This window comes from Scyliorhinus torazame, chromosome 10 (genome assembly GCF_047496885.1).
Source record: "Scyliorhinus torazame isolate Kashiwa2021f chromosome 10, sScyTor2.1, whole genome shotgun sequence".
In the NCBI taxonomy this organism is placed as follows: domain Eukaryota; kingdom Metazoa; phylum Chordata; class Chondrichthyes; order Carcharhiniformes; family Scyliorhinidae; genus Scyliorhinus; species Scyliorhinus torazame.
The window spans coordinates 141970261-141997299 of NC_092716.1; the positions used below are offsets into that span (position 1 = coordinate 141970261).

The 27039-nt window shown below is 49.9% G+C and overlaps 1 protein-coding gene across 1 annotated transcript in view; it reads left to right on the forward strand.

Moving 5' to 3' along the window:
- The window catches only part of chid1 (chitinase domain containing 1), a 234762-nt gene that overhangs the window by 186615 nt on the left and 21108 nt on the right, over positions 1–27039 (forward strand). The gene's annotated exons all lie outside the window — the stretch shown is intronic.

The following is a 27039-nucleotide window of genomic DNA, read 5'->3' on the forward strand; positions in this document are numbered from 1 at the left end:
GGCCACCAATTCCCCGTGTTGCTGGGGGCTAGCAGGACTGCAGCATAGAGCACCAGGGTCTAGCAGCCGATATGCCCCGGAGAATTACAGGGTCCGTGGCTGCGCATGCGCATGGTGGCGGCCTGCAGCCCGCGGACCCGGCCCACAAAATATTGCACCCCCCCCCCCCCCCCTCCCTTTGGCCGTCTTGCGTGTCCCGGACCACACCCCCTACAGTGCCCCCAGCACCGAACAATGTCTCCCCTGTCCACGGATCGGCCCTCCCCCAACTGTGGTGGCGCTGGACTGAGTCCGCAGCCGCCACGCCGAATTCCCAACGGGTGAGACCATGAGAGATCCACGCCTTTGGGAACCCATCTGGTGGGGGGGCGAAGCATCGGGGCCGGTCCTCGGGCAATATCCTGAGGCCGTCGATACGTGGCGCGGCATACTCCTAGAGTATGCCGCTTTGGAGGGGATGGGCATCGCTAAAGCGGCGCTGCTCCCGGTTCTGTAGTAAACTTGGATTCTCCGGACGTTCCCGAAACGCAATTTTGTCGTCAGCGACCGGAGAATCCAGCCCCACGTCTTTCGGGACTTGTGGGAGGAAACTGGAGCACCCGGAGGAAACCCACGCAGACACTGGGAGAACGTGCAGACCCCACACAGACAGTGACCCAAGCCGAAAATCGAACCTGGGACCCTGGTGCTGTGAAGCAACAGTGCTACCCATTGTGCTACCGTGCCGCCCTTAATTCAATGCAGTCAGGGATAACGCTGCAACTGGATGGGTTCCCTGTAGTCCTTTACAAAACATTTGCAGCAGCGCTGGCCCCGCACTTCCGGGAGGTGTTCAACAACTCACTATCAAATGGGGCCCTGCCACCAACACTGGCCCAGGACTTGATCTCACTAATCCCCAAAAAGGACAAAAACCCGACAAAAGTGCAGAGCACACAAACCCATCTTTCTCTTAAACATTGATGCCAAAGTCATGGCGAAAGGATTGGCGGGGCACCTAGAGAGCTGCCTGCCAGAAATGATCGAGGAAGATGAGACCGGGTCCGTTAAGGGCAGACAGTTAACCGCTAACATCAGACCCGGCTGAATATAATAATGACCCCAGAGGTGATCGTTTCCCTGGATGCTGAGAAAGTCTTTGATCGAGTAGAATGGAAGTACCGCATGGAGGTGCTTGAATGGTTTGGGTTTGGAGCATGGTTCACTGCGTGGGTTAAGCTCCTATACAGCGCTCCTACAGTGAGCATACAGTCCAACGCCACCAGCTCCGAATATTTTCAGCTGCACAAGGGAACGAGGCAGGGCTGCCCATTATCCCCTCTCCTGTTTGCACTGCCAATCGAACCACTGGCCATCACCCTTAGATTGGCGGAGTTGTGGGCGGGCATTCGGAGAGGGGACAGAGAGCACAGAGTCTCACTCTACGTTGAATTCCCTAGCCAGCGTGGGAAAGATAACAGGACTCCTCAGTGAGTTTGGTGCCTTCTCAGGTTACAAACTCAACCTGGGAAAGAGCAAAATCTTCCCGGTGAGCTCCTGAGAGGGAAGAACGGAGCTTGAAGTGACTCAAACCAAGTTCTGATGCCTGGCTGCACAAAATCAACTCCACCGCCTCCTGTGCCGGGCTAAGCCTGATGCAGCTCAAGGTGGCCTTATAAGGCATGCAAGAGCGGGTTCTTCCCAGAGGTGGAGGATAGGTGCGAGCAGTGTCAGAGGGGCCCGGCTAGCCACACTCGCATGTTCTGGTCTTTCCCCCAGACTCTCGGAGTTTTGGATGGCCCACAGACTTTTTTGAGGTCATGTCCAGGGGCTCGAGATTGGATCTTGCCCATCTGTGGTGAACTTAGGGGGGGTCAGATCATCCAGAGCTCTGGATGGGGAAGGGGATGTGCACCCAGGCCTTCGCCTCACTGATAGCCAGGCAGTGACTTCTGCTGGGCTGGAAGTCGGCAGGGCCACGGGGTGGCTCTCAGACCCAGCCGAGTTCCTGCAACTAGAAAAAATGAAGTTGGGGGTCCAAGGAGAGATTTCACGACACATGGTAGAAGTTCACAAACCTCTTTACAGACCTTACAATCAGCAACTAATTGGAGGGGGTGGGGAGGGGGGAGAGAGGAAGAGGGGGTAAGAAGGGGGGGGGGAAGTAGATGGTAAAGGGAGGAGGGGGGATAGGAAGAGGGAGTAGGAAGGGGGGGGCGGTGAACACCGTCTGGGTGAAAGGGAGCTCGCATATTGCAGAAAAGAAACCGAGAAGAAGGCCATTCTCAGGAGGGGACACAGATCCCTCCCACAGTACCAAACTGGAGGACGAACCAGTCTAACCTCCCCCCAGAAAGTGGGGGACGGGACTTTCCTCCCCAGCAAAACAAATGTAATTATAAACAATCTAAAGAGTCCTGGCAATAATTGTAAATACATATGTAAAGTTATGTGTAGCTCTTATTACTAAACGTTAAGAGTTCCAATAAGAACTCTTCTAAAGAATGTAGGGAAACGATAGAATTGGGACCAGTATCACAGATGCGGTGACAGCTTGTGATACCTGTGTTGATGTTATTGTGTTGGTTATTATTGTTGTTTCTGTATTGTTCTGCAAAGTTTGGATATTTACAAAAATGCCAATAAAAATATTTTCCAAAAAAAGAAAAGAATATTTTTTAAAAGACATGAAACATTTAAATGTTGATGTCAGAGATACTTGGGCTTACCCCTACAAGGAACACAAAGTTAGCATGCAGTTTCAGCAAGCAATTAGGAAGGCAAATGGTATATTACCCTTTATTGCACAGGAAGTGGAAAATTAGAATAAAGGAATCTTGATGATGAGACCACATCTGGAAAACTGTGGATATAGTTACATTGGAGACAGTACAGTGAAAATTCACTAGATTTACTCCTGGGATGAGGGTGTTGCCTTGTGATGAGAAGCTGAGTAAATTTGGCAAATTGAGGCGATCTCATTGAAACATACAAGGTTACAAAATGGTTTGACAGGGTCGATACACTGGGGAATCTAGGAGTATTGTCTCAGGATACAGGATCGGCCATTTGGGCTGACGTGCGGAGAAATGTTTTAAGTCTTTGGAATTCGCTTTGCTGCAGAGCTATGGATGCTGCATTGGTGAATATAGTTTAAGTTGGGATAGACGGGATTTTGGTTGCTATGGGGAGAGAATCATTGGGTGTGAGGAGCGGGGTGGAGAGTGGTGTCGAAAGATGAAATCAGCCTGACTGGAGTTGAATGGGGCTGTATGGTTGACTGCTTTTGTGTCTTATGTTCTGATCAATGCCTTGGACAGTAATGGTGATATAGAAATACAAGCTGAAGTGGGGCTTTCTCAAGTCCAGGAATTGTTCATGGTATTCATCCTACCCAGATCCTGTTGCTGTTAAATGCAGGAAGAGTTGATAAGATGGTCTTTTTTTAATTCATTCATGGGATGAAGGCGTCGCTGGCTGGAGCAGCATTTATTGCCCATCTCAGGACTTTTAAGAGTCAACCACGTGTGGCACGCTGGCGCAGTGGTTAGCACTGCTGCCTCACGGCGCTGAGGACCCGGGTTCGATCCCAGGTCACTGTCCGTGTGGAGTTTGCACATTCTTCCCGTGTCTGCGTGGAAAGATGTGCAGGGTAGGTGGATTGGTCATGCTAAATTGCACCTTAATTGAAAAGAAATAATTGGATACTGTAAATTTCTTTTTTTAAAGTCAACCATATCACTGTGGATCTGGAGTCACGTGTAAGCCAGACCAGGTAAGGACGACAGATTTCCCTCCCTGAGGACGTTAGTGAACCAGATGGATTTTTATGACTATCGACAATGGTTTCATGATTATCTTTAGGCTTTTAATTCCAGATATGTATTGAATTCAAATTTCACCATCTGTCATGGCGGGATCCGATCCCGGGTCCCCAGAGCATGCCTCTGGGTTACTGGTCCAGTGACAGTACCGTTACACCACCGCCCCACCCCATGAACAGTGAGTGAGCTGATAGAGATGAGACTACAGAACTGCCAAGAGTTTGACCTTTTCAGTCAGTGTATGTCAGGAAGGCTCTCCCGGTTGTCTTTTCTTCATTGTCTGCAGCTTCTGGTTTAAAATGTTAAATCTAACCTTTACTGGTTTAGATATTAACTCTGAAGCCCCCGCACTGATTCTGTGATTGTATTCAGACCGTTACCTCTGCCAGACTTTGGGGTTGGCAGTCAGGCCTAGCGAAGGCTACATTCCCTTGTGTGAGGATCCTGAGGAAAATGTGATGGACACTTTGTCTCGACATGAACATCAGGGGATTTTTAAAAAAGTAGCATGAAAGATCAGAGTCATTAAAAATGGCTGGTTAATCTCTTCGGTTCAAGAGTTCCAGACGTCAGTCGCTGTACCTCACAGGCGAGCCAGTTAATAAAAATACAAAGGAAGATTACATGGGCTCTTGCATCATCAACACCATCAGGAGAAGGTTATACTGTGAGCTACTGTCAGAATTGACCAGCTGAGACTGAACGGGTTTTGTGTTGGGGTCAGGAATGAAATTGTTCTGTCTATCCAGCTCCGGGAAACAGACTGCACATTGTGGAATTGTGAGGAAAGTAACTACAATTGTTGAGCATGTAGATGCCTGTGGCTACTGAGTAAATGTGGCCATTAATATAGAGTATTAATGGCTGCACTTATACTAAACCGAACTTTTAGCAGTCTGATTCTTGAAGTCTTGTGGCTGAAGGATTCATTTTCAGATCCATTCATATTCATGACTCCCGCCCCACGAATTGATGCTTAGAATGTGAAAGTTCTGCAGTAAAAAATCTTTTCATAACGCTTCTAAGAAAATAACTTTATTTACAGATACCAGAAAGGTAGGTGTATTCTGACTTAATATTTAAAAGCTCCCCATTCGTGACCAAGACTGAGCTTTCCCAGCTGAGGAGAGCGTGGGCGGTGGATCCAGAGGAGGGAGTGGTGAGGGGGAACTCCGCAGTGGGTTCAACGGAGGGAATGGAGTTGGAGGAGGGAGCTGCAATTTGACTCACCGGAGGGATTGGAGTATGGGGACAAATAACTGAGTGTGGCTGCCACACAAGCAACAGAGTGAGCTGGCTGTCTTAACCGGGAGGGGAGTGTGGATGGGGAACACTGAAAATAGCACCTGAATTGTCGGCGTGGACCCACAAGTGGGTGCTAGGCAAGCCCCTATTCTTCCCCGAAACCCACTACTCCCAACTCTGGGCTCTGCCTCTGGGTTCGTTCCCCATTCCCCCACTTCTTGTGTATGTACCCCGATTCCAGGCTTTTCCAATTAAGGGGCAATTTAGCGTGGCCAATCCACCTAACCTGCACATCTTTGGGTTGTGGGGGTGAAACCCACTGGGAGAATGTGCAAACTCCACACGGACAGTGACCCAGGGCCGGTATTCGAACCTGGGCCCTCAGCGCCATAGGCAGCAGTGCTAACCACTGTGCCACGTGCCGCCCCAATGCTTCCATTTTTAATGGCTCCCAAAATGGCAGACAGAACCCAGCCCCAGAAGATCAGCCCATTTTTCCGACATCCTATTTTCACTGGTACGGAAAGGGAGTGGCATGAAAAAACCATTTGAAATCAGTACCCCATTTGTGCTGGAGCAAGGGCGTTGTCTGGCAGTATGAGTTCTAAGTTTGACATAAACACCCTTGCATGGTTAAGGTCAAGCTTTTTAATTAGCCAGCCCTTTAAAAATTGAAAAGAAACTTCCTTCATGTGTCTGAACTGAAAGAAAAGTCTTTGAGTAATTTTAATAGCACAACTCTTAGTGGTATCTTTACAGCATTGTTACTGCTTGACTGCCTTGCACAACCTATCAATATCAAAGTGAGGGGCTGTAAGTTGACACTTTGATTGACGTCACAAAGATGTTATTAAAGGGTTGATGTGGGGTTACACTCACCTCCCCGGAGCAAAGATCCCGCCATTTATTTTTTCCTGAGGCAGGTGTGGCAAGCCAGGAGATTTCTCAACTTGGGAATTAAAATCCAGGCCCCATACGACCGAAGCTGTAATAATAATAATAATCTTTATTATTGTCACAAGTAGGCTTGTCACTGCAATGAAGTTACCGTGAAAAGCTCCTAGTCACCACATTCCTGCACCTGTTCGGGTACACGGAGGGAGAATTCAGAATGTCCAAATTACCTACCAGCACATCTTTTGGGACTTGTGGGAGGAAACCGATACACCCCGAGGAATCCCACGCAAACACATGGAGAACGTGCAGATTCCGCACAGACAGTGACCCAAGCCGGGAATCAACAGTGCTAACCAACTGACTCAACTTTGAAAAAGCATATTGGTTACAGATGTTGAGCTGGTGGATGTAAGAACAGTTTTGTCCAAAATGGGGAATTCTGACTGGCATATTAAACATAATACAGGTGTTTCATTTCCAGTTAGTTGTAAATATGGAAAATCACTTTGAACAGCAAATCCAGAAGACTGGATCATAGAGATAGGAAGTTGGCTGGATGTTAAAGCAGCAATTACCCTTTTTAATGACACCAAACAACAGTTTAAACTGAATTCTGGGTGTTTTTTATGTCAGATGTCATTCAGCCAGAGTTATAGCTATAGCAACTGCAATAGTACTGTACCATCTATGTTACAGCTCATAATAGTAACAGAAACATTCTGGGTAGTTTCTCTAATGCATTTATATATGTAATTTGGACAGTTAGCCCGACACCAGGTAACTATACCCTGTGCGGTGCCTAACTTAGGAATGGGACATCTTACAACACCCAAAATTAAAAGGTGGAGTATTCAGGGATGAGTTTCCTGAACCAGGGACTCGTTGGAGAATATTATTTTCCCGGGGGCCCAGAACTTCATTTGAGCTCTATCTTTCCCTGGAACACAGAGATGTGTAGTCAGCAGGGTAGATGATCCCTCCTGGGAGCTGGGTGTAGAATATGCTGATAGGTTTTGAAGCCTGCAATATTAATGGGATTTTTGTGGTGGAGGAGTAGGTTTAGAAGCCTGTAATATTAATGGGATTTTTGTGGGGGAGGAGTATTTTAAGAAAATGTATTTTCCAGATGATGGAGCTGTGAATAAAAATACAAAGAAAAAGAGAGTGGAAAATTGATCGTTAGTGACCCATTTTTACTTTTGGAAAGATGTCTCCGCAGTCATTAAAATCATTGAATTATATGTATTGGGAGACAGGTTGTATTGGAGTATTTTCAAGCTACACAACAGAAATAACAGCAAATCCAGCAGCTTGGATCATGGAGATAGGAAGTCAGCAACTGGGTGGGTGGGGGTGCTTTGAGAGCAAGAAGGGTGAAAAAACTGAGGTGAGGGAGGATACAGTAGGAGGAAATACTGATCATTGGGATGATACAGGAGGAGGAAATACTGACTTCGGGAGGAAATACTGAACCTGTGGAGGGTACAAGAGTTGGAGGAAATTCTGAACCTGCGGAGGGTACAGGAGGGAATACACCCTGGGGAGGATACAGGGGGAGGGGGAAATAATGAACCTGTAGAGGAGGAGGAGGAAATACTGAACCTGTGGAGGGTACAGGAGGTGGAGGAAATACTGAACCTGCGGAGAGTGCAGGAGGTGGAGGAATTACTGAACCTGCGGAGAGTGCAGGAGGTGGAGGAATTACTGAACCTGCGGAGGGTACAGGAGGGAATACACCCTGGGTAGGGTACAGGAGGAGAGGGAAATAATGAACCTGTAGAGGAGGAGGAGGAAATACTGAACCTGTGGAGGATACAGGAGGGAATACTGAACCTGTGGAGGATACAGGAGGGAATACTGAACCCGTGGAGGATACAGGAGGTGGAGGAATTACTGAATCTGCAGAGAGTACAGGAGGGAATACACCCTGGGGAGGGTACAGGAGGAGAGGGAAATAATGAACCTGTAGAGGAGGAGGAGGAAATACTGAACCTGTGGAGGATACAGGAGGAAATACACCCTGGGGAGGCTACATGAGGAGGTGGAAAATACTCATCCTGGGGAGGGTACTGGAGGAGGAGGAAATACTCATCCTGGGGAGGATACAGGAGGAGGAGGAAATATACCCTGGGGAGGGTACAGGAGATGGAGGAAATACTGACTTTGGGAGGGGACAGGAGGAGGAGGAAATACTGACTCTGGGAAGGATACAGGAGGAGAACGTACTGACCCTAGGGAGGGTGATGGAAGGGGAGGAAATTCTGACACTGGGGAGGTTAGAGAAGGAGGAAATACTGACCCTTGAGAGGGTACAGGGGGTGCAAGAAACGCTGACCCTGGGTAGAATACAGGAAGAGTGAATACTCGCCCTAGGGAGGATACATGAGGAGGAGGGAATACAGACCCTGCATAGTAGACAGGAGGAGAGGAGAATATACCAACCCTGGGGAGGATACGGGAGGAAAATACTGACACTGGGGAATATGCAGGAGAGAAAATATTGACCTGGGGAGTATACAGGAGGAGGAGGAAATACTGACCCTGGGGAAGATACAATAGGGGAAATACTAACACTAAGGAACATGCAGGAGAGAAAATATTGACCCTGGGGAGGATACAGGAGGAAGTATGGACTCTGAGGAGCATACAGGAGGAGGAAATACTGACTCCGAGGAGGATGCAGGCGGAGGGAATACTGACCCTGGGGATGGTAGAGGAGGAGGAAATATTGACCATTGAGAGGGTACAGGGGGTGCAAGAAACGCTGACCCTGGGTAGAATACAGGAAGAGTGAATACTCGCCCTAGGGAGGATACATGAGGAGGAGGGAATACAGACCCTGCATAGTAGACAGGAGGAGAGGAGAATATACCAACCCTGGGGAGGATACGGGAGGAAAATACTGACACTGGGGAATATGCAGGAGAGAAAATATTGACCTGGGGAGTATACAGGAGGAGGAGGAAATACTGACCCTGGGGAAGATACAATAGGGGAAATACTAACACTAAGGAACATGCAGGAGAGAAAATATTGACCCTGGGGAGGATACAGGAGGAAGTATGGACTCTGAGGAGCATACAGGAGGAGGAAATACTGACTCCGAGGAGGATGCAGGCGGAGGGAATACTGACCCTGGGGATGGTAGAGGAGGAGGAAATATTGACCCTGGAGGAGATACAGGAGGAGGAGTTAATACTGACACTGGGGAGGATTCAGGAGGGGAAATACTGACCCTGAAGAAGATGCAGGATGAGGAAATACTGACTCTGGAGAGGGTACAGGAGGAAGAGGTAATACTGACACTGGGGAGGATTCAGGAGGGGAAATACTGACTCTGGAGACTATACAGGAGAGGAAATACTGACCCTGAGGGGGAAATACAGACTTTGGGGAGGATACAGGAGGAGGAGGAGATACAGACCATGGGGAGGGTCAGGAGGAGGAAATACTGACCCTGAAGAAGATGCAAAATGAGGAAATACTGACTCTGGGGCGGGTACAGGAGAAGGAAATACTGACTTTGGGCATGATACAGGAGGAGGAAATACTGACCCTGGGGAGGATACTGGAGGAGGAAATACTGACTCTGGGGAGGATACAGGAGGAGGAAATACTGACCCTGTGAAGAGAACAGGAGAAGGAAATACTGACCCTGGGCAGGATACAGGAGGAGGAAATACTGACCCTGGGGAGGATACAGAAAGAGGAAATACTGACACTGGGGGGATACAGGAGGAGGAAATACTGACCCTGGGAGGATACAGGAAGAGGAAATACTGACCCTGGGGAGGATACAGAAGGAGGGAATACTGACCCTGGGGAGGATACAGGAGGATGTAATACCGACACTGGGGAGGATACAGGAGGAGGAGGTAATAATGATACAGGAAGATGAAATACTGACCCTGGGGAGGATACAGGAAGAGGAAATACTGACACTGGGGGGATACAGGAGGAGGAAGTACTGACCTTCGGAGGATACAGGAAGAGGAAATACTGACCCTGGGGAGGATACAGAAGGAGGAAATACTGACCCTGGGGAGGATACAGGAGGAGGAGGTAATACTGACACTGGGGAGGATACAGGAAGATGAAATACTGACCCTGGGGAGGATACAGGAGGAGGTAATACTGACACTGGGGAGGATACAGGAGGAAGAGGTAATACTGACACTGGGGAGGATACAGGAAGATGAAATACTGACCCTGGGGAGGCTAGAGGAAGATGAAATACTGATCCTGTTGAAGATACAGGAAGTAGAAATACCCTGGGTAGTTTACAGGAGAAGGGAGTACTGACCCTGGGGAGATTACAGGAGGATGAAATATTGATCCTGGGGAGGATACAGGACAAGGAAATACTAACACTGGGGATGGTACAGGAATGGAAATATAGATCCAGCAGAGGATATAAGGAGGAAAATGAAATACTGACCCTGGGGAGGATACAGGAGGGGAAATACTGGCCCTTGGGAGGATACAGGAGAAAGGAGGAAGTACTACCCTTGGGAGGGTATGTTCCCTTGGCCGCAGAAAAATACTTTTTGCTGTACCTCAGTACATGTGACAATAAATATCAATCAATCAGGAGGAGGAGGAAATACTGACCTTGGGGAGTATACAGGAGGGAAAATGCTGACCATGGAATGATACAAGAGGACGATACAGGAAGGGAATTACTGACCATGGAAATTGTTCAGGCAGAGGAAAGACTGACCCTGGCGAGGACAGAGGAAGAGGAGATAATACTCACCCTGGGGAGGAAAAAGGAGGAGGAAATACTCACCCTGGGGAGGATGGAGGAAGAGGAGGAAATACCCTGCGGCGGAAAAAAGAGGAGTAAATACTCACCCTGGGGAGGATACAGGAGGGGGAAGAAATGCTGACCCTGGGGAGGGTACAGGAGGGAAATAGTGACACTGGGGTGGATGGAGGAGCGGCAAATACTGACCCGTCGGAGGATATGAGTGAAAATATTGATCCTGTGGAGGATAGAAGAAAGGAAATACTGACGCTGGAGAGGACGCAATAGGAGGAAATACTGACCCTGGGGAGTATACAAGAAGAGGAAGTATTGATCCTGGCGAGGATACAGGAGGAGGCAGTGCTGACCCTGGGGAGGATACAGTCAAAGGAAATACTGATCCTTGGGAGGATAGGGTCGGAGGAAGTACTGACCCTGGGGAGGATATGCCAGGAAATACTGATCCTGGGGAGGATACAGTCGGAGGAAGTACTGACCCTGGGGAGGATATGCGAGGAAATACTGATCCTGGGGAGGATACAGTCGGAGGACGTACTGACCCTGGGGAGGATATGCGAGGAAATACTGATCCTGGGGAGGATACAGTCGGAGGAAGTACTGACCCTGGGAAGGATATGCGAGGAAATACTGATCCTGGGGAGGATACAGTCGGAGGAAGTACTGACCCTGGGGAGGATATGCGAGGAAATACTGATCCTGGGGAGGATACAGTCGGAGGAAGTACTGACCTTGGGGAGGATATGCGAGGAAATACTGATCCTGGGGAGGATACAGTCGGAGGAAGTACTGACCCTGGGGAGGATATGCGAGGAAATACTGACTTTGAGGAGGAAAGAGGAGGGGAAATACTGGCCCTGGGGAGGGCGCAGTGTGGTGTCTGGGAGATGTTCGCTGACGAAGGTGCAGGAGGAATTTATCCATTTCGGGAGGTGAATGTTTGAAATGATTAATGTGGGGAAGGTTGTGTGTTTGATCGTATTGTGCAGGAGGAGCTTCCATCTCCGTCCACTGCTACTTCCCAGGCATGCTCCTCCTGGTCACCTATTACACCTTATTCCCCTGCAACCATTGTCGTTGGCTGTTGTTTCTCATCTGGTCCCTATGATTTACTGATCCTGGTAATTTGTTTCGCCCCATGCCACGAGTATGTTATTGCTTTAGTGCCTTGCAATAAATTAAGTTGTCAAGTTGCTGACTCACTTATGATGAGTGGACTGTGGAGCCGCTTTGTGAAAATGCTGCAAAAATATCACCACCTATTTACCCACCAGTGTGCACTGTATTATCATAATTAAAATGTCATCACAGTTTCACATTTAAATGTTTAATTAACTGCAATAACGTGATTTGGAATTCTGTGCTAGTCATGTAAATGGTGGTGCCAGTTTGTAATGAGATTCTGCCTTGGAGAGTTAATGAGGCTGAGTGTGTTGGGAAGCAGTCCAGGGAAAGGTAATTAATCGTGCCTCAGTGTGTTACTGATCACACTTCATTCATCTCCGAGCCCAGGGAATTGCTGCCCTTTTTAAATTAATAACCAGCAGTTTTTGGAACCACAGAATTACCATGCCCACCTATGCAGATAAATAAATGCACACACCCTCAGCCTGAGTTCCCTCCCTTTCCTTATCTCCGTAATCTTCTCCAAGATTTCTGTGTTCTCTAATTCAGCCTCTTGTGCCTGTCTGATTTCCATCATGGCACTATTGCTATTCTGCAGTTGCTGATATTTCATTTAGCACTGGGTTAAACTGTCGCAGTGTGTCTGACTTGGATACGGTGGTGTAATTGATGTACTCTGGGGGGTATCTGTTGCAGTGACCTGATTTATAAATGGTCTGCTGCAATTGTGATTAAAACAAACTGCAGTGAGGCGGGCAGCTCAGACTACAGTAGAGATGGCCCTGCATCATATGTGAAGGACTGTCTGTTACTGGGCAGGACATGTGCTCTGAATCTCCCTAGCTTCCAATTATGATTGACTGCCCTGTGCCTGCAATGTGTCCTCCCACAAGTCCCGAAAGACGTGCTGTTAGGTAATTTGGACATTCCGAATTCGCCCTCTGTGTACCCAAACAGGCGCCGGATTGTGGCGACTGGGGGATTTCCGCAGTAACTTCATTGCAGTGTTAATATAAGCCTACTTGTGACAATAAAGATTATTTTTTTTAATGGGGTGAATGTGGGGCCATTAGTTTTTCAGGTGGGCTCAGCTTGAACGGTTAGTATATCTGTATCTAACCCCGTGCTATACCCATCCTGGGAGCTTTACTCTGTATCTAACCCCATGCTGTACCCTTCCTGCGCGTGTTTGATGGGGACAGTGTAGAGGGAGCTTTACTCTGTTTTTCCCCCGTGCTGTACCCGTTCTGGGAGCGTTGATGGGGACAGTGTAGAGGGAGCATTACTCTGTATCTAACCCCCTGCTGTACCTGTCCTGGGAGTGTTTGATGAGGAGAGTGTAGGGGGAGCTTTACTTTGTATCTAACCCTGTGCTGTACCTGTCCTGGGAGTGTTTGATAGGGACAGTGTAGAGGGAGCTTTACTCTGTATCTAACGCTGTGTTGTACTTGTCCTGGGAGTGTTTGATGGGGAGAGTGTAGAGGGAGCTTTGCTCTGTATCTAACCCCGTGCTGTACCCGTACTGGGGGTGGTTGATGGGGACAGTGTAGAGGGAGCTTTACTCTGTATCTAACCCCGTGCTATACCCATCCTGAGATTGATGGGGACAGTATAGAGGGAGCTTCATTCTGTATCTAACCCTGTGCTGTACCTGTCCTGGGAGTGTTTGATAGGGGCAGTGTGGAGGGAGCTTTACTCTGTAGCTAACCCCGTGCTGTACCTGCCTGGGAGTGTTTGATGGGGAGAGTGTAGAGGGAGCTTTACTCTGTATCTAACCCCGTGCTATAACCATCCTGAGAATGTTTGATGGGGACAGTGTAGAGGGAGCTTTATTCTGTATCTAACCCTATGATGTACCTGACCTGGGAGTGTTTGATAGGGACAGTGTAGAGGGAGCTTTACTCTGTTTCTAATGCTGTGTTGTACCTGTCCTGGGAGTGTTCGACGGGGAGAGTGTAGAGGGAGCTTTACTCTGTATCGAACCCCGTGCTGTACCTGCCCTGGGAGTGTTTGATGGGGAGAGTGTAGAGGGAGCTTTACTCTGTATCTAACCCCGTGCTGTACCTGTCCTGGGAATATTTGATGGGGAGAGTGTAGAGGGAGCTTTACTCTGTATCTAACCCCGTGCTATAACCGTCCTGGGAGCGTTACTCTGTATCTAACCCCGTGCTATACCCGTCCTGAGAGTGTTTGATGGGGACAGTGTAGAGGGTGCTTTACTCTGTATCTAACCCTGCGCTATACCCGTCCTGAGAGTGTTTGATGGGGACAGTGTAGAAATGAATGAAATGAAAATCGCTTATTGTCACAAGTAGGCTTCAAATGAAGTTACTGTGAAAAGCCCCTAGTTGCCACATTCCGGCGCCTGTTCGGGGAGGCTGGTACGGGAAGCTGATGGGGGCAATGTAGATGGGGCTTTACTCTGTATCTAACCCCATGATGTACCTGCCCTGGGAGTGTTTGATGGGGAGAGTGTAGAGGGAGCTTTACTCTGTATCTAACCCCGTGATGTACCTGCCCTGGGAGTGTTTGATGGGGACAGTGTAGCGGGAGCTTTACTCTGTGTCGATCCCCATGCTGTACCTGTCCTAGGAGTGTTTGATGGGGAGAGTGTCGAGGGAGCTTTACTCTGTATCTAACCCCGTGCTATAACCGTCCTGGGAGCTTTACTCTGTATCTAACCCCGTGCTATACCCGTCCTGAGAGTGTTTGATGGGGACAGTGTAGATGGTGCTTTACTCTGTATCTAACCCCGTGCTGTACCCGTCCTGAGAGTGTTTGATGGGGACAGTGTAGAAATGAATGAAATGAAAATCGCTTATTGTCACAAGTAGGCTTCAAATGAAGTTACTGTGAAAAGCCCCTAGTCGCCACATTCCGGCGCCTGTTCGGGGAGGCTGGTACGGGAAGCTGATGGGGCAATGTAGATGGGGCTTTACTCTGTATCTAACCCTGTGATGTACCTGCCCTGGGAGTGTTTGATGGGGAGAGTGTAGAGGGAGCTTTACTCTGTATCTAACCCCGTGATGTACCTGCCCTGGGAGTGTTTCATGGAGACAACGTAGAGGGAGATGTACTCTTTCAATTTTAAGTCCAAACTAGTTAATAAAACATCTTCGACATTTCTCACCTTGACGAGCAGAAATATACCCATTAATAAGTCATTTTATCTCCTCAGTGTCTCATCATGAATCTGAATGAGTGGTTTTATATTGTGTTTCTTCAGTTTTCAATTCTGCAATTCTCAATTTCAACATTTTATTTTTCTTTTAAATAAATTTAGAGCAGCCAATTACAGTTTCCAATTAAGGGGCTATTTAGCGCGGCCAATCCACCTACCCTGCACATCTTTGGGCTGTGGGGGTGAGACCCACGCAGACACTGGGAGAATGAGCAAACTCCACACAGTGACCCAGAGCCGGGATAAAACCCGGATCCTCGGCGCCGTGAGGCAGCAGCCTGCCTACCATGCAGCCTGAATTTCAACAATTTCAAACTGACACCTGTCTACTGCAGTTGAATCTGATGTACTAACTGATAATGGTCCCATAGCAATTCAGCTGAATGGTGTGAAGTGTTCATAACTTCCTCAGCAGCCTTTAGGGATGGAGGATAACTTGCTTCCACTCTGGTGTGCTGGGTTCAGAGGTGGCTGTTACATGCAGAGCAGATGTTGGAGGGTGGGACAGATGAGTTGCTTGGAGGTTTGTGTATTCTCTCTGATACTGCAACTTCACCTCTGCATGTTCTGTAGAACTCTCGCTATGTGTGGTGCTTTCCCAAATAAATCTTCCACATTTTTGGGGATTAAATCGTCTTCAGGGACACTAAGAGAAATCCATAAAGCCTTTCAACTGTCCAGGGAGGCTCCTGCTGCAACTGAGTTCTGAGTACTCAGCGGTCTGTGGTAACAGGAAAACAAACAACATAACATGCCCAGTGGAGCTGGTTTTGGGGTGATTAGTGCCTCAAAACTGGGATAGGACTCTGCTGTTGGACTGTCTTTCTTAACACTGAACTTGGAAGATCTTGCAAAAGCCTTACTGGGTGTAATTTGCAGTCTTTGAGCTGCATTGTAGGTTGTCCAAGTCTCTGAAGCTTTAGGGGCAAAGGGATCTCTGCTACCCAGTAAAATGGGGTTAGCCTCTAAATTACACCACCACAGTTAGTGGCTCCTGTTCATTACAATGTGCAGAATGAATTTGACTCCTCTCCGCTATACTGTGCAGAGTGAATCTACCTCCTGTCCGTTACACTGTGAAGAGTGAATCTACTTCAGTCATAAACTCTTCCCCATGGGGATGGTGAGGGGGTAGGGGGAAGACAGTGGGGGGGGGGGGGGGGGGGCACGGGAAAAGGGGGGACTTTGGGGAGAGGCGGAATAACGGGCAGGCCCACATCCTGGGTTAAACAGGCGAGGATGAGGGCCATCCTGGCCCTCCACACTTGCCGGACCCTCGCCATTCCTGCCTGTACTCCATCATCCAGCTGGTTCCCGGGCTCATCCTCCAGTCCTTCTTGGTCCAGCACCTCCTCGCCATATATTCCTCCAGCACGTCACCACACTGCTGTGCCAGGTTGCAGAGGACACAGCAGACAACCACAAAGCGGGCGACGCTCTAGGGGTGTACTACAGTGCACCACAAGATCGGTTCAGGCATTGGAACCGCATCTTGAGCAGTCCGATGCCGCTCAATGACAGACCGGGTGGCCGCATGAGCCTCATTGTATCTGGTCTCTGCATCGGTCAATGGCCTCCTTACAGACATCATTAGCCAGGTTCTAAGTGAGTACCCCTTATCCCCCAAGAGCCAACTGACCATCCTGGGTGGTGGGCAGGGTGTGTCCGATGGCAGGGAGGTGGGGGGAAGCAATGAGAGACATGGAGGGTCCCCGGGGTGGAAGACATCGCTGGTTGTCAGTCTCGCACCCTCTCCCAATTCCTTACAGATATTACACAGTAATAAAAGAGGCTGGGGATGTAGATGTCGTGCACACTCGCTGGGAAATGTGCACACTCGCTGGGAAACGTGCACACTCACTGGGAAACATGCACATACGTGCATGATCTTTATGTGGTGGTCACACACGAGCTGGATGTTCAGGGAGTAGAACCCCTTGTTGATGTCGAGAACTCCCTGACAGCCTGGTGAGCGCAATGGGACATGCATGCCATCTATTAGACCTTGGACCTGGGGCATCCCACCAATGGCAAAGAATCCTGCTGCCCGGACATCTTATTGGGTCTGGTCCATGTCAAAGTTTACATAGTTTTATGTCATGGCAAACGGCATCCCTGACTTCACGGATGCACATATGGCGTGCAGCTTGTGAGATGTCGCACCAGTCCCTGCTCGAGCCCTGGAATGATCCTGAGAAATAGAGGTTCAGGGCTGCGGTGATTTTGACGGCCACCAGGAGTGGGTATCCTCCTACTCCATGTGGTGCCAAGTTCGCGAGGACATGGCACAGGTGCCGCACTGTCCCCTTGTTGAGGTCGAGCCTCCTGCAGCACATGTTCTCCGTCATCTGTTCGAAAGACCAGCGACGCTTGAGCGCCTTGTGCCTTCACAGGCCTCCACCTCTGGGCCCCTCCCTGGCCTGATGTGGCCGAGTCCTCAGGGTGTAGGGCTGGGCTCTAGACATGGGGCTCCGCCTTAAGCCTCTGTCGACACAGCCGCCGCTGCCTCCTCCAGCGTTTGGCCACCTATTCTGCCAGCAGCACCACGAGGGCAAGTTTCACGGGGTCCAAGATATCATCCATACCGTGTAATACCTGTAAGGAATGGGAGAGGGTGTGAGCACTTGCTGAAGAGCGACGAGCAGAGTGAATCTGCCTCAGTAACAGAATCTTCTCCATTACACTGTACAGAGTGAATCTTCCTCAGAAATAGACTCCTCTCCATACACTGTGCAGAATGAACCTACTTCAGTAATAGACTCTTCATCATTACATTGAGCAGAGTAAATTTACCTCAGTAATAGACTCCTCTCCATTACACTATGCAGAATGAATCTTCCACGGTAATAGATCTCTGGCACACGACGAGGATACATTGACTCTCCTCCGGGCCTTTTCCCACAACCTGACTTCCAACTCTTCCCCCCCCCCCAACTCGTCTTCCCACTTCCTCTTCACCTCCCCAATTGGGACCCCTTCCCACTCCATCAGTTCCTTATATATTTCCGAGATCCTCCCCTCCCCAACTCTTGTTTTCTACAACACCTTATCCTGCAGTCCCCTTAGTGGGAGGTGAGGGAAGCTCGGGACCTGCCTCCGAACAAAATCCTGTACGTGCAGGTACCGGAACCCATTCCCACCTGGTAACTCAAACTCCTCCAGGCTCGGGAAACTCTCCTCAATGAAGAGATCCCAAAACCTCTCAATCCCTGCCCGCTGCCAACTCCTGAAGCCCCTGTCCAGTCCTCCCCAGAGCGAACCGGTGATTGTCACAGATCGGTGACCACACCGACACCCCCTCCAGCCTCATGTGCTGCCTCCATTGCCCCCACACTCTCAGGGCTGCCACTACCACTGGGCTTGTGGAGTACCGAGCCGGCGAGAACGGCAGCGGTGCTGTTAACAAAGCCTTCAGACTCGTGCCCTTGCAAGGTGCCTCCTCCACTCGCTCCCACAACAACCACTCCCCCACTATCCATTTCCTAATCATCGATATATTAGCCGCCCAGTTGTAATTATAAGGTTCGGAAGGGCCAACCCCCCCCCCCTCCTCGCACCCCCGTTCAAGAAGACCTTCACCCTCGGGACGCTCCCGGCCCATATAAAACCCGAGATCGCCGTGTTCACCTTCCTAAAAAATGCCTTGGGGATGAAGATTGGAAGACACTGAAATACGAACAGCAATCTTGGGAGGGCTGTCATTTTCGCAGTCTGTACCCTCCCCGCCAGTGACAGCGGGGACACGTCCCACCTATGGAAGTCCCCTTTCATTTGCTCAATCACCCTGCCCAAATTTAGTTTATGGAACTGATCCCAGTCCCTTGCCGCTTGAATCCCCAGGTGCCTAAAACTCCCTCCCACCACTTTGAACGGTATCTCCCTCAGTCTCCTCTCCTGCCCCCTTGCCTGGATCGCAAAAACCTCACTCTTGCCCATTTTCAGTTTTTAACCTGAGAACCGACCAAATTCCGCCATAATTCCTGCAATTCTCCCCAACGGGTCTATTATATGAAGGAGCAAGTTGTCTGCATGGAGCGAGACCCTATGTTCCACCCCCCCCCCTCACTATCCCCTGCCAAATGTTCGATGCTCTCCGCGCCATTGCCAAAGTCTCTATGGCCAGGGCAAACAGTAATGGGGAGAGTGGACGCACCTGTCTCGTCCCCCGGCACAGACTAAAATATTCTGATCAAACCCGGTTTATCGTTACATTCACCACCGGTGCCTGATATAGCAACCGGACCCAATCCACAAATCCCTGCCCAAACCCAAACCTTCCCAGAACATCCCACAAGTACTTCCACTCCACCCGATCAAAGGCCTTTTCTGCATGAATGGCCACTACCACCTCGACCTTGCGCTCCTCCGCAGGCATCATTATCTCATTTAGGAGCCGCCTAATGTTAGATGTCAGGTGTCGTCCCTTAACAAATCCCGTCTGGTCCTCCCCTATTAACCCTAGGACACAATTCTCTATGCGTGTGGCCAAGATCTTTGTCAGCAATTTCGCATCTACATTTAACAGGGAGATCGGCCTATATGAGCCACAGCTCTCCGATCCTTATCCCGCTTCAAAGTAAGGGAAATAAATGCCTGCAATAACGTTGGGGGGAACACTCCCAGCTCATTTGACTTGTTAAAAGCCTTTACCAAGAGCGGCCCCAACAGCTCGGAAAACTTTTTATAAAACTCCAGCGGGTATCCATCTGGTCCCGATTGCATCGCCCCCAACCCGTCTATAACATCCCAAAGCCCAATTGGGGCTCCCAAATCCTCCACCAACTCCTCATCTATCCTTGGAAACTCCAGTTTCCCCAGAAATCGTTTCATAACCTCCGCCTCGGATGGGGGTTCCGATTTATACAATTTACGATAAAACTCCCGAAACACATCATTTACCCCCGCTGGATCCAAAACCATCTCTCTCTCTCTCTCTCTCTCTCTGTCCAACTCCGCCTGCTCAGCCTTCTCCTTATGGCCCCGAATTGAGATGAATTTTCCCCTAATAACCGCCTTCAGTGCCTCGTAAACCCCCCCCTGCCAAAACCTCACCCGTGTCATTGATCCCCATATATCCCCAATTGGCCTCCCTCACATGTTCACATACCTCATTCTCCGCTAACAGCCCCACATCCAACCTCCATTGCGGGCGCTGGGCCTTTCCTTTGCTAACTTGCAGGCCTACCCAGTGCGGGGTGTGGTCTGACACCACTATTGCTGGATATTCAGCATCTACCACCTCAGCCAGCAGCGTTTTGTCATCACAAAGAAGTCTATCCGGGAATACACCTTATGCACTTGGGAGGAGAATGAAAACTTCTTACTCCTCGGGCTCCCAAATCTCCACGGATCGACTCTTCTCTCTCCCCCCCCCCCACATGCGCTCCATGAACCCCCGGAGCTCCCTTGCCATAGCTGATACCTTCCCAGACTTAGAACTCGACCGGTCCAATCTTGGCTCCAGAACCGTATTGAAATGTCCCCCCCATAATCAGTCGATGTGAATCTAGGTCTGGTATCTTTCCCAGTACTCGTCTAACAAACTCAACGTCATCCCAGTTTGGGGCATATATATTTACCAATACCATGGCCATTCCCTCCAGCTTCCCACTAACCATAACATATCTAACCCCCGGGTCTGCTTCTATATTCCCCACCTCGAATGCCACCCGCTTATTAACCAGGATCGCCACCCCCCTTGTTTTAAGATCTAACCCCGAATGGAACACCTGTCACACCCATCCCTTCCCTAACCTAATCTGGCCCCCCACCTTCAAATGTGTCTCCTGCAGCATGGCCACATCCGTCTTGTTACCTCAAGTGCACAAATATACGGGCCCTTTTGACTGGTCCATTCAGTCTCCGAACGTTCCACGTGACCAGTCCAGTCGGGGAGCACCCCACTCCCCTCCCCTGCCGATCAACGATAACCTCTCCTAGGCCAGTCTGCGGCCCATGTCCCACCCCCTGGCCCGCCCTCGGGAAACTACCGTCATCAACCCTCCTCCCCTCCCCGTCAGCAGTATAATCCCCCCCCCCCCCTCACCATCGTTCTTCAGCTCATCCCCCACTTCCCCACTTTGCTTCCATGAACTAGCCCACCCAGCTAGCCTGGCAGACCCCCGCCCATGGGGCCTAGCATCTTACCCCCCCACTGATTCCCCTCCCCCCGCTCTTAGTGCAAACAGTCAAAACAAAGGCAAGAAGTAAAAACAAACAAACAATCTCTCCCAAGGTCCGAACACAAAGGTCCACCATCATCCCTTAACAAAGCCCAGCAACCGGCCTAACCTCAACCAGAACTGAAAAACACAGAAAAAAAAATCTAAACAGCATAAACCCAAAGTTTTTCACAGAATAGTTCAGCTCTCCTCAATCAGAGTTCAAGATCATCCTTCTCCTGCCAGTCCATTCTCCTTCATACAGTCTGCTGACTCTTCCGCCGAGCCAAAGTACAACTCCCGACCCCCATAGGTCACCCATAGGCGAGCCGGGTACAGAAATCCAAACTTTACTCCCTTCTTGAACAGGGCCAACTTGACCCTATTAAAACCCGTCCTCCTCTTCGCCAGCTCTGACCCCAGGTTTTGATACACCCCAATCTCGACGGCTTCCCAAGTGCATTGCCTTGTCTGCCGAGCCCATTTCATAATGCGTTCCTTGTCCAGGACCAATGCAATTGCATCACCATCGCCCTCGGTGGCTCACCCCCCTGGGGTTTGCGCATCAGCACCCTGTGGACCTGATCTACCTCCAAAGATCGGTTGACCGCACCTTCCCCAAGCAGCTTCTCCAGCGTCTTCCCGATGTACGTACCCGCCTCCAATCTTTCAATGCCCTCTGGCAGACCCACGATCCGAATATTCTGCCTCCGTGAACGATTCTCCAGGTCCTCTCCCTTCTCCCCATCAGTCGCTTCTTCTGGTCACGCATCAGCCCAATCTCTGCTGCCATCGAGGTGGACTAGCCTTCCTGCTCCCCCGCCTGCTCCATCAGCCTCTGGATCACTTGTCCCTGGGCCTCCAGTCTCGTCTCCACGGAGTCCACCGCCCGGGCCAGGTCCTCCACAATTTCCTTCCACAGTTGGGTGAACTTCTCATTGAGGAAGCTCACAACTGGTCCATCGACCACTGAGCCTACGGGGCCAGACCCTGCCTGTTCGCCATCTCCGCGTGCACTGTCTGCTTCTCGTTTGCCTCAACCAACAGGTTCACTTTTTTCCGGGCACTTCTGGACCGCAGCTCCATAAACTAGGGGTCACTCTCTTCCGCTCTCACTTCTGCACCTTTTTCTTACAAAGTTCCTGCGACAGACCGGCGTAAAGGCCACAAAAAGACCACCGTGAGTGGGAGCTGCCAAATATGCGACCACTCACTCCATGGCCAACACCGGAAGTCCCTCCTTCAAATTCCTGAGTTATGCTTTTTAGATGGTGGACAGGTTTTAGGGAGTCAGGAATGTGTTATTTACCTCCGAATTCCCAGCCTCTGGCCTGTTCTTGTAGCCACAATATTTATATGGCTAGTCCAGTTCAGTGCCTGGTCAATGGTAACCACCAGGATGTTGATAGTGGGGGATTCAGCGATGGTAATGCCATTAAATATCATGGTGTGATGATTCGAACACCTCTTTTTAGAGATGACACTTGTGTGGCGCAAATGTAACTTGCCACTTAGCATAAGTCTGGATATTGTCCAGGTCTTGCTGCATTTGGACATGGACTGCTTCAGTATCTGAGGAATCGCAAATGTTGCTAAACATTGTGTCGTCATCTGCAAACAACCCCAGTTCTGACCTTATGATGGAGGAAAGGTCATTGATGAAGCAGCTGAAGATGGTTGGGCCTCAGGCACTACCCTGAGGAACTCCTGCAGTGATGTCCTGGAGTTGAGATGATTGACCTCCAACCACCACAAACATCTTCCTTTGTGCCAGGTATGACTCCAACCAGCACAGAGTTTCCCCCCTGATTCCCATTGACTCCAGTTTTGCTAGGGCCCCTTGATGCCATACACGGCCGAATACTGTCTTGGAATTGAGGGCAGTCCCTCTCACCTCATCTCTGGCATTCAGCTCTTTTTTCCAAGTTTGAACCAAGGCTGTACTGAGGTCAGGAGCTGAGTGACCCTGGTGGAACACAGACTGAGCATCTGAGAAAGTTATTGCAGATTTAAGTGCCGCTTGATGGCTCTGTTGACAACACCTTCTAACACTTTGCTGATGATTGAGAATAAACTGCTGGGGGTGGAAATTAGCCAGGTTGGATTTGTCCTGGGCAATTTTCCACATTGCCAGGTAGATGCCAGTGTTGTAGCTGTACTGGAACAGCTTGGCTAGGGGCACGGCAGATTCTGGAGCACAAATCTTCAGTACTATTGCTGGAATACTGTGCGGGCCCATCGCCTTTGCATATCCAGTGCCTTCAGGCGTTTCTTGATATCACATGGAGTGAATCAAATCGGCTGAACACTGACATCTGTGATGCTGGGGACCACCGGAGGAGTCTGAGATGGATCACCCACTCAGCACTTCCGGCTGAAGATTGTTGCGAATGCCTCAGCCTTGGATGGGTATATTTGTGGAGCCTCCTCCTCCAGTGAGTTGTTTAATTGGCCACCAACATTCACGCTGGTGTGGCAGGACTGCAGAACCTAAACCCGATCCATTAGTTGTGGTTTTACACCACACATTTGCATGCCACTTATACTGTTTGGCACGCAGGTAGCTCTCTGTTTTAGCTTCACCAGGTGGACACCATTTTTCAGTATGCCTGCTGCTGCACCTGGCGTGCTCTCCTGCACTCTTCATCGAAGCAGGTTTGATGGCAATGCTAGAGCGGCTGTTTCAATCAGCTGCTGTATGTGGTCAATAAATTGTGCACCCAGTTGTTCAACCATGTTCATTAGCGGAGTCACATCTTGTGTATCCAAAGTTTCATCAGACTTATTTGCAGCTGACATTGTGTTTAAGGAACCTTTTCAGTTTGTCTCCTGTAAATGTTGAGGGTACTCGGATCCTAGCGAATTGTCCATTGTGTCTGAAGTTGGGGATTGTATATTTTTTTTAAATTTAGAGTACCCAATTCATTTTTTCCAAGTAAGAGGCAATTTAGGGTGGCAAACCACCTAGCCTGCTCATCTTTGGGTTGTGGGGGCGAAACCCACACAAACACGGGGAGAATGTGCAAACTCCACACGGACAGTGACCCAGAGCCGGCATTGAACCTGGGACCTGAGCGCCGTGAGGCAGCAGGGCTAACCCACTGTGCCACCATGCTGCCCGAAGTTGGAGATTTTGCCTGCACTGCGATACCTGCTCTCTCAACAGCCAGTGAGCACCTGCCTCACCTCTGTTCTGTTTCTTTGTCAGGGGGCGGCAATTGGACCTTGGGTAACTGTCTGTGTGGAGTCTGCACCTTCTCCCCACGTCTGCGTGGGGTTTCCTCCGGGTACTCCGGTTTCCTCCCATAGTGCAGGTTAGGTGGATTGGCCACGTTAAATTGCCCCTTAGGTGCAAAAGGTTAGGGGGTGTTACGGGGATAGGATGGGGCATGGGCCTGGACAGGGTGATGTTTCGGGGTGTGGGTGCTGACTAGATGGGCCGAATGTTTTTCTTCTGCACTGTAGTGATTCTATTCCAGAATGATCAGTAGAAAATGAGAGCCTAATGTAATGACCTCTAGAGAGAATCAGATAGCTGCAACAGTGTGAGTGTGTGTTGTGGCAATGACTGACCCTCTGAGATTAACTTTAATCCTTGTAACCAGTCCTGCTCATCTGTTCTTTTATACTGCTGGTTATCAGTGATTTCTTTTATTTAATTGGTTTTCTGACGGTGTTTGTACAGAAACTCGCTGTGGTCAAGGTGCTATTTCTCAGCATGCCAATGATATGTATTTCTAGAGTACTCTTAATGCTGCTTTTTCATGTAAAATAATTTTCTGGATGGGAATTTCACATTTATTTCCCATCCGTAATTGCCCCTGAGAAGGTAGTGGTGCCGGAGCACGAACAGTGCAGTTAGCCAGAGTGGTGGAGAAATCTTGGCTCAACAGTGCCATTGATCCCACCCCGTCAGGTAGAGTGACGCACTCCCCTGAAAAATCGGCAGGTACAGTGATTTTCCCCCCCACGTCAGGTGCAGCGATTTCCCCCCACTTCAGATGCAGTGATTTCCCCCCAAGTCAGAGGTAGTGATTTCCCCACCCCATGTCAAGTGCAGTCAGCCTCTCCATGTCCGATGCAGTGATTTTCCCCCCACGTCCGATGCAGCGATTTTCTCCCCCCCCCCACGTTCGATGCAGCGATTTCCCCCCACGTTCGATGCAGCGATTTGCCCCCAAGTCGGATGCCGCGATTTCCCTCCATGTCAGGTGCAGCGATTTCCCCCCACGTCAGATGCAGTGATTTTCCCCCCCAAGTCAGATGCAGTGATTTCCCCCCACGTCAGATGCAGTGATTTCCCCCCACGTCAGATGCAGTGATTTCCCCCCACGTCAGATGCAGTGATTTCCCCTCACGTCAGATGCAGTGATTTCCCCCCCACGTCAGATGCAGTGATTTCCCCCCACGTCAGATGCAGTGATTTCCCCCCACGTCAGATGCAGTGATTTCCCCCCAAGGCAGATGCAGTGATTTCCCCACCCCATGTCAGGTGCAGTCAGCCCCTCCACGTCCGATGCAGCGAATATTCCCCCCACGTCCGATGCAACGATTTCCCCCCCACGTCCGATGCAGCGATTTTCCCCCCCACGTCCGACGCAGCGATTTGCCCCCACGTCAGATGCCGCGATTTCTCTCCACGTCAGGTGTAGCGATTTCCCCCCACATCAGATGCAGTGATTCCCCCACGTCCGATGCAGCGAATATTCCCCCCACGTCCGATGCAGCGAATATTCCCCCCACGTCCGACGCAGCGATTTTCCCCCCACGTCCGATGCAGCGAATATTCCCCCCACGTCCGATGCAGCGATTTTCCCCCCCACGTCCGACGCAGCGATTTTCCCCCACGTCCGATGCAGTGATTTGCCCCCACGTCGGATGCCGCAATTTGCCCCCATGTCGGATGCTGCGATTTCCCTCCACGTCAGGTGCAGCGATTTTTTTTTCCCCTCCCCCCCCCCCCCCCCCCCCCACGTCCGAAGCAGCGATTTCCCTCCACGTCAGGTGCAGCGATTTTACCCCCACGTCCGATGCAGCGATTTTTTTTTTTTTCCCCCCCCCCCACGTCCAACACAGCAATTTTCCCCCCCACGTCCGATGCAGCGATTTGCCCCCACGTCGGATGCCGCGATTTGCCCCATGTCAGATGCCGCGATTTCCCTCCACATCAGGTGCAGCGATTTTCCCCCCATGTCCGATGCATATATTTCCCCCCCCACGTCTGATGCAGCGATTTCCTTCCACGTCCGATGCTGCGATTTCCCCCACGTCCGATGAAGTGATTTCCCCCCCCCCCCAAGTCTGATGCAGTACTGTGTAAATCAAACCAGAAGCTACGAACAATGCCATAGGGTCCTTGATTAATCAGAACTCCCACCGGGTGAATCTGTGTGGCTTAGGGTTCAGAATTGAGAAGGCCAATTACTGGAAAGATGCACATTATGCAATCTTACATGTAGATTGTGAAATAGTGAGAGAAACTGCAGGTATCTACATGAAGAAGATCTTCAATGGAACAGACTAGCTACCCATATGATCAAGAAACCGAGCTGAATAGGAAGTCAATAGACTCTAAAGATTCATATACTTCCATACTCTATAGAGTTCGAGAGAACATGGAGAACCTGAATCCTATGCAACCTCCAGAGAGGTGTAAAAAGGTCAGGATATGGGTGAAGACACCACAGCGCTTATCTCTGTGAACCAGGGATAAAGACAGAAACTTTAGGGAGAGATGTAGGATAATGTAAATAATGTACACAATAGACTTGTGGTTAATGTTGAATATGTAAATACTTGGTCGACATCATCAGTGACGCAAGATCACATGATAACTGAGGGACAGTTTTATGTAGAGTCTCA